Raw genomic sequence first — 9390 nt, 5'->3', positions numbered from 1 at the left:
ATAACAAATACAATTGACCCCAGAGTACCGGGGATTGTTGTTCGCTTCATATCCAACGGCAAATTTTTCATGCATATCCAGGACGGGCCAATTTACCTAGGCATTGTTTCCCGGAACAATAATTATTTGTTTGTAAAACTCATTCTCTTATTTTTTTTTCATGTCAAGTGGCAAATACTTAATGCACATGACAGGATGTACACGTGCCGCCCATTTACCTTATAGTCATATTCGCGTTGGCGAAAGCATGTAGCAGCTTCATATACATATTATTTCCGTGAGAAACTGGACAATCTTTGCAGTCCAATGATCCTGTGACGAACTTATCTATTCATTTTTTTCTTGTTTATTTTTTTAAAGATTTTTCAATTTTTGTCAACTGAAAAGTTTAAATAATTTTAAATAATTAAGTCGGTAGTGTTTATACAATGGCCGTAGCATTACAAATTATCATGTGTGTCATGCATTTATACGCCACGTCCTTCTTATCTATTAAACATAACTAAATCAAAACAAGTCTTCATTTGATATGTATGAAACTTGACTACTTTGTCCTTGGGGCTATTTTAATCGTGAAATAACTTAAGATTTCCACTGAAACTCGATAGCCTGGTTGATTTCTTATATAAGTACGAAAGTTTTCATTTGATTAAACATTTCATCCGATTTAATTAACTAGCATATAGCTCAGTTACAGATATAAGGAGGTATATCGTATATAGTGTTACTGTCACTGAGAAATAGCTACGAGTACCCAAATTTAAGAAGTCGACATCTCAACAACGCATGTGGCTTTACGCCATACAATGTAAAAGTGTCATATTTAAAAGCAATTGTTGACCAAATGAAGCGAAGCAGGCAACAAGATGACTGGTAATTGACTTAAGTAGAAAAAAAAAACACACCTCATGCACAAAAGATGCAAAAAAGTATTGTCATTTTGACAACCATTGTACTTTAAAATAAGTGATATTAAGGCACATAATAAAAAAAAAATCAAAATACTTGTGTTAGAAGTTAGCTTTCTATACTCTTTTATGCATCAAAATTCTTACCATCATGTTTTAAATTGTTACCTTTTAAACAATGCAAAGTATAAATGTTAGCAAAGGAAAAGATAAAGATAGGAAAAAAAAAGCGTTTTATCCATGTCATTTGAACTCTGGTGGATACTGAGTTGTCTTATTGGCAATCATACCACATCTCTTTACTAGCTCACCTGGCCCAAGGGGCATGAGCTTTGTCATCACTTGGCGACGTATTCGACCTTTACAAAAATCTTATCCTCTGAAATTCATGACTGGGCTACAGTCATCATTGGGGCATTTTGTTTTAAAAAAAATGTGTCCGAGTACCCCACCTGCCATCAAACATGGCTTAAAACAGAACATAGGCCGACGGTAAAATCCACGTTTTGTTTATTATCTCAGTGAAAACTGTATATCTATAGTAGTCTCAGTCTGGGACTATCATACCAACAGTAGTCTCAGTGTAGTTAGAGAAAATATGACAGGGGAGAAATGTTTAGAATGATTAAATCTACCAACTGTCTGTTAACATCAAAACTGTCAGACAACTTCTTATAGGAGTTATATGCCCTTATACGGTGAATATAACGCTTTTTAATGTTTGCCCTTTTATCTTGAAAATTGAAAATAACAATCGATAAATAGAAACTTCAAACAAAAAAATTCGTAAGGGTTCCGCGGAACCCAGTGTGTCGCCTACGTTTGCTGTTAATCGCAGGCTCAACAAAAATGAGGAAAAAAAAATCAATAAAAATATTCCTATAGATACTATCTTTTGATTGTAAGAAGCTTCTGTCAAAGTTTGGTATAAATCCAGGATAGATTATGAATCTAATAAATGTTTTAAAAACTTTAACTGCAGACTGTATTTAACGTTAACTGGAAGAAAAACCAAGTCCATTTATAAGTAAAATACGGATAAACAGGTACAAAATTTTAACAAAATTTCCTTCTAGATACTAGCTTTTGATCATAAACAAGCTTCTGTCCAAGTTTGGTACAAATATCCAGGATAGTTTAAGAAAGTTATAAAATTTTTAAAAACTTTAACCACAGAGTGAATGTAATGTTTCCCGGCAGAAAAAATAAGTCTATTTACAAGTAAAATACGGAAAAAACAGGAATTTTATTTTTACAAAATTTACTTCTGGATACTATCTTATGATCACAAACAAGCTTCTGTCCAAGTTTGGTAGAAATCCAGGATAGTTTAAGAAAGTTATTAAAATTTCAAAAACTTTAACCACAGAGTGAATATTTGTGGACGCCACCGCCGACGACGACGACGACGCCGACGGAATGTAGGATCGCTATGTCACGCTTTTTCGACTAAAGTCGAAGGCTCGACAAAAATGATCAAAAAGAAAGAACTACAAGTATGTCAAACTTGGTCAAAATCGTCAGACGACTCCTTTTTGATGTTATTGCCCTTTAATGTTGATTTTTACCATTTTTGTTTTGCTTTTTTGCCTATAATCTTTAAGGATTTGTATAGTAAATCTTTCTACACGAATCCTTGCAATTTTGAAAACTATAATAGACAAGATCTACAAATAAGTCAATATAATTATTTTAGAAATCTTAAGATGACTCCTTGTAGGAGTTACTGCCCTTAACTTACGATTTTTACTATTTTTTGCGCAATTGCATTTTAATTTGTGGAGAGAGAAACTTTACATAGCAAAAATGATCCACAAGGCAATATTTACATATAAGTTGATAATAATATTGCTGAAATCTTTTATCAACTCTTTGGGAGTTAGTGCCCTTAGAGGACAGTTTTTACCGTCATTTTTTTGGTCGTTTTTGCCTAGTATATTGAAAACTCTAACAGATAGATAGAAACTTTAAAAAGCAAAAATGATCAGTAAGACAAGATCTGCAAATAAGTAAGAATAGACGAAACTGTCAGTTGTGGTCTTGTTATTCCCCTTCACGATGATTTTTACTCTTTTTTAGCTCACCTGGCCCGAAGGACCAAGTGAGTTTTTCTCATCACTTGGCGTCCGTCATGGAATAAAATAAAACATGGAATGAATGTTCCTTATGAGGTACTGACCAAGTGTTGTTACTTTGAAGCTGATCCATCATCAAAGATGGCCGCCAGAGAGGGACTTAGTTTAACATAGGACCATATGGGAAATACATACAAATGTCTTCTTTTAGAGAACCACTAAATGGGATGAAATAAAACATGGCATGAATGTTCCTTATGAGGTGCTGACCAAGTTTTGTAACCTTGTAGGCGATCCATCGTCCAATATGGTCGCCAGCGGGGGACTTCATTTAACATAGGACCCTATGGACAATACATACAAATGTCTTCTTTTAGAGAACCACTGAATGGAATGAAACAACCAAACATGGCATGAATGTTCCTAATGAGGTGCTGGCTAAGTGTTGTTACTTTGTAGCCAATCAATCACCCAAGATGGCTGCCAGAGAGGGACTTAGTTTAACAAAGAACCCCATGGGAAATACATAAAAATGTCTTCTTTGAGAGAACCACTAAATGGAATGAAATAAAACATGGCATGAATGTTCCTTATGAGATGCTGACCAAGTGTTGTAACTTTGTAGGCGATCAATCATCCAAGATGGCCACCAGCCGGGACTTAGTTTAGCATAGGACCCTTTGGGAATACATACAAATGTTTATTTTTAGAGATCCACTGATTTGAATGAAACCAAACATGGCATGAATGTTCCTAATGAGGTGCTGGCCAAGTGTTGTTTCTCTGTAGCCAATCAATCATCCAAGATGGCTGCCAGCAGGGAACTTAGTTTAACAAAGGACCCTATGTGAAATACATACAAAAGTCTTCTTTTGAAGAACCACTGAATGGAATGAAACCAAACATGGCATGGATGTTCCTTATGAGGTGCTGACCAAGTGTTATTACTTTGTAGCAAATCCATCAACCAAGATGGCTGCCAATAGGGGATTTAGTTTAACATAGGACCCTATGGGAAATACATACAAATGTCTTCTTTTAGAGAACCACTAAATGGAATGACATAAAAGATGGCATGAATGTTCCTTATGAGGTGCTGACCAAGTGCTGTAACTTTGTAGGCGATCAATCATCCAAGATGGCTGCCAGCGGGGACTAAGTTTAACATAGGACCCTATGGGAAACACATACAAATGTTTTCTTTTAGAGAACCACTGAATGGAATGAAACCAAACATGGCAAGAATGTTCATAATGAGGTGCTGGCCAAGTGTTGTTACTCTGTAGCCAATCAATCATCCAAGATGGCTGCCAGCAGGGAACTTAGTTTAACAAATGACCCTATGTGAAATACATACAAAATAGAAATAAGAAGATGTGGTATGAGTGCCAATGAGACAACTCTCCATCCAAGTCAAAATTTATAAAAGTAAACCATTATAGGTCAAAGTATGGTCTTCAACATGGAGCCTTGGCTCACACCGAACAGCAAGCTATAAAGGGCCCCAAAAAATTACTAGTGTAAAACCATTCAAACGGGAAAACCAACGGTCTAATCTATATAAAAAACGAGAAACGAGAAACACTTATGAACCACATCAACAAACGACAACTACTGAACATCAGATTCCTGACTTAGGACAGGTGCAAACAATTGCAGCGGGTTTAAACGTTTTAATGGTACCAAACCTTCACCCTTATCTGAAACAATAGTGTAACATCACAACATAGAAAAACACACTATAAAATATCAATTGAAGTGGCTTAACTCAATCAAAAGACATATTAACACCAGTGAACATACACTGAACAAATAAATATGAGGTGCTGACCAAGTGTTGTTACTTTGTAGCAAATCCATCAACCAAGATGTCTGCCAACGGGGGACTTAGTTTAACAAAGGACCCTATGGGAAATATATACAAATGTCTTCTTCTAGAAAACCGCTTAATGGATCGAAACCAAACATCGATGGTATGAATGTTTCTTATGAGGTGCTGACCAAGTGTTGTTACTTTGTAGCTGATTTGTCATTGTCCTTGTAAAGTCATTTTCTACAATTTCAATGAATTTATTGGTAATTTCTGTAAACTTTACAAAAGTCTTCTGCTTTTGATTAAATTTAATTAAATATTAAACCAAATTTGGCATCAATCATTATTAGGGTATCTGTTATGATTCTAATCTATTTTTTACATGATTTCCAAAACCAAAGTAGAATCAGGTGAGAGACACAGGCTCTTGGGAGGCTCTAGTTTTGTTTTGGGGAAAAACTAAAGAAGATAGAGATAAACTATAAACAGTCATGATTTATACCCGAGTCTACAATTTTGGAGTGTGTCCATTGTTAGAGATCATTGTATATAGACCTAAGTGAGCAACACATGCTCTTTAGAGCCTGTAGTTTTTATGCTATCAATCTTTATCCATTATTGTAGGTAGAACAGAAAGATATATATGTCGTGTTTATTCTCCTCCAATTTGTGTAATTGTTAAGAAGACAGTAGTTTGACACATACACCACATTTTGTCAATTTAATATCCTAGTATTAGATGATGTTAGCCCGAATGGGTGTATCTAATTTACACCAAGATATCATTGTCAATGTAGAATGATAGTTTTCAATAATTTAGGAGGGGGTCTTTCAGCGATGTGACCATATGTTATTGAAAAGCATGATAAATGCAAGGTATCCAATTTCATTTAACAACATCTTGGTGTAAGTATATATATAAGGTATTAAAAAATTGCTTGAGATGGGTATAAAACATGTTTAACCCCGCCACATTCTGTATGTGCCTGTCCCAAGTCAGGAGCTTGTAATTCAGTGGTTATTCTTTGTTGGCAATAGTTGCTATATATCAAGTTTTTCGTTTATTGTTTTGAAGATAAATCAGGCCGTTAGTTTTCTCATTTGAATTGTTTTACATTTGTCATTTCAGGGCCTTTTATAGCTTACAATGTGGTAATGGTTTTGCTTATTGTTGAAGGCCATATGGTGACCTATAATTGTAACTGCTACATCATTTGGTTTCTGGTGGAGAGTTGTCTCATTGGCAATCATACCACATCTTGCTATTTTTATATTTATAGGATCTAAATAATGTTTACCAAAAAACACTATGTTGTGTGTACACCTACACACTAAAACATGTAGAAAGGAGGGCTAAAATGTAGTTAAATATAGCTACTCAGCCTGTAACAATAGAGTTTTAATCACACTTTGTGCGATCTTCCCCCAAAAAACTTAAACCATATCTTTAATACTTGGTCGTCTGAAATGGGCTTAATCATCTGTACTTTTCTGTTTAACTACTGTTTTTATATACATGTAATAATTTAGTGTTTGGGGCATACATAGAAGGGGTTGTTCAGTGTTTACAGACTTTGAACAGGTATCATTGATTGTTCTTCTATGTTCTTTTTAAAATTCAAAAGCTAAAAATTAAAAAAGGGGGGTTGAGTGCCCCAAAAAAACCTAGTTTAACCCAACAAGTTCATGTGCCTGTACAAAGTTAGGAGCCTCGTTAGTAGTTCGTCTCAATGTTTTTTGTCCATTAATGAATTTGGTGCTGATAGAAGATCTTTGATAGATCTCACATAACTTGTTTAACCCCGCTACATTTTTGCACCTGTCCCAAGTCAGAAACCTCTAGCCTTTGTTAGTCTTGTGTGTGTGTTTTTTTAAATATTTTGGTTCATTTGTATGTTTCCGAGTTCAGTTTAGGTCCATTTCGCTAAACTAGTATACATATTGGTTTAGGGGCCAACAGAAGCCCGCCTCCAGGTGCACGATTTTCTCACTGCATTGAAGACACATTGGTGGCCTTGGGCTGTTTTATGTTCTTTGGTCGGTTTGTTGTCTCTTTGACACATTCCCTGTTTCCATTCTCTATTCTATCTGTTGAATTCATTCATAACTTTTCTATATTCAAAGTGGTTTAGGCATATTGTTGTGACACTACCATATAAAAATAAGAAGACTTGGTATGATTGACAATGAGACAACTCTCCACCAAAGTTCAAATGAAGTACGGCCTTCAACAATGAGAAAAACCCATAACCTATAGTCAGCTTTAAAAGGCACTGACATGAAAAAATATGAAACAATTCAATTGAGAAAACTAACGGCCTAATTTATAACAAAACAATTTACGAAAAACTTATATGACAAACATGAACCAATAACAACCACTGAAGCTACAGACTCCTGACTTGGGACAGGCACATATGCAATGTGGCGAGGTTAAACTAGTTTGAAGGCGCCAACCATCCCCAAACATGGGACAGTGGTGTAACAGCACCACACAAGAACAACTATGCAAAACAATAAACGAATAACAAATATGAGAAACAGCAAAAAAGGACAACCACTCAATTACAGGCTCCTGACTTGGGACAGGCACATATACAATCATGTCAATGTGGTGGGTTAAACTAGTTTGCTAGCGCCAAACACCCCCCTAACCTGGGACAGTAGTGTAACAGTACAACATAAGAACAGACTATAATAAACTGCTTCCCTGAGCGCAGCTGGATACGTCCGCAGAGGTCCAACCCTGAACAGTTGGGGCAAAAATGGACACAATATTCAAGCTTGATACAGGTCTGAATTTGGATTGTAATTAAATATTTGATATATTATAGGTTTCTGAATAAATGTAGTCAAAGAACTTGAAATTGGTTATATGAAAGATTTCTTGCTGTTGTGCAATACACTGTGCTGTTGCGTAATACTTAGTAAATCTGTTGTCAGACTATAAACAAATAAAATGTTATAACTCGGAAACATAAAATCGAAAATTTATAAAAATCAAAAGGGAGCTTAAAAAAATAGATATAAACAATTTACCAAAGTTTCATAAAAAATGCTGAAAGCATTTTTGAGTTATTGTCCGAAAACTGGAAAATCCCCCTTTTTGTAATGAATAAAACCCCATAAATTGGAAACGTATAGTCTGAAATTTAGAAAAATTAAAAGGGAGCTCATGTCGATAGAAATAAACAGTTCACCAAAGTTTCTTGCAAATTGGTGAAATTGTTTTTGAGTTATTTTCTGAAAACTGGAAAATCCCCCCTTTTTTAATGAATAAAACCCCAAAACTCAGAAGCGGTAAATTTAAAATTTATTAAAAATGAAAGGGAGCTCACGTTAATAGATATGAACAATTCACAAAAGTTTCTTGCAAATTGGCGAAATATTTTTTGAGTTATTGTCTGAAAACTGGAAAATCCCCCCTTTTTTAATGAATAAAACCCCAAAACTCGGAAATGGTACATCTGAAATGTATAAAAAATATAAGGGAGATAACGTCAATAGATATAAACAATTCACCAAAGTCTCATGCATATTGGTTAAAGCGTTTTTGAATTAATGTCCGACATGTTGACAACGGACGGACGGACAGACGGTCAACGGTATACCATAATACGTCACATAAATGGGCGTATAAAAATCATTTGAAAAGCGCTTAACTCATTAGATCGATACAAAGCAGAAAACATTTAACAATAAATGGAGAATGTGTCCCCATGGACACAGATGATGCCCCCGCTTGCATACAACATTATAAAGGGACATAACTCAAGAACAATAAAAATGATGCTACCAAAATTTGTACTTGATCTTAGTTTTGTGGTAATAAGTATTGTGTATAGGTTTCATGTTTGGTTGGGGCAAACTTAAGTTTTGCAATTTTTCGATTTATAAAGGGGCATAACTCAATAATAGTTAAAGTGACACACCCAAATTCAACTTGATCTGTGTTTTATCAGTGGAAGGCAAAATTAAACATTGCATTGTATAAAGCATTGATTGTAGTTGATTCAACTATAATCATGGACAAAGGAAGATAACTCCAATTTTAAAAATTACTTGAACAATGACATCATTGATATTTTTAGAAAAAAAATGAAAAATTTAGCAATTTTTCCATTTGTAAAGGGGCATAACTCTAGAACAGTAAAAGTGATGCCACCAAAACTCAAACTTGATCTGTGTATTGTGGTAATAAGCATTGTGTATAAGTTTCATAACATTTGGTTGAGGCAAACTAAGTAAGAGAACGGAAATGAAAAATTTTGCAATTTTTCCATTTATAAAGGGGAATAACTCGAGAACAGTTAAGGTGACGCCACCAAAATTCAAACTTGATCTGTGTTTTGTGGTAATAAGCATTGTGTACAAGTTTGATACCATTTGGTTGAGGCAAATTTAAGTTAGAGAACGGAAACCAATTTTGGGACGTACGGACAGACGGACAAGGGTAAAACTTAATGCCCCCTCCGCTTTGGAGTGGGCATAAAAACACAGACCGGATGTGGCAGCGTATCTATACATCCCACAACAAAAAAGACACTAATATCAAAATCTGAAAAAATGGCAGTTTAATAAAAAACACAACTAC

The sequence above is a fragment of the Mytilus californianus genome, unplaced genomic scaffold (assembly GCF_021869535.1).
Source record: "Mytilus californianus isolate M0D057914Y unplaced genomic scaffold, xbMytCali1.0.p SCAF_3, whole genome shotgun sequence".
NCBI classification, from domain to species: Eukaryota; Metazoa; Mollusca; class Bivalvia; order Mytilida; family Mytilidae; genus Mytilus; species Mytilus californianus.
Note: the sequence above shows the minus strand (reverse complement) of the source record.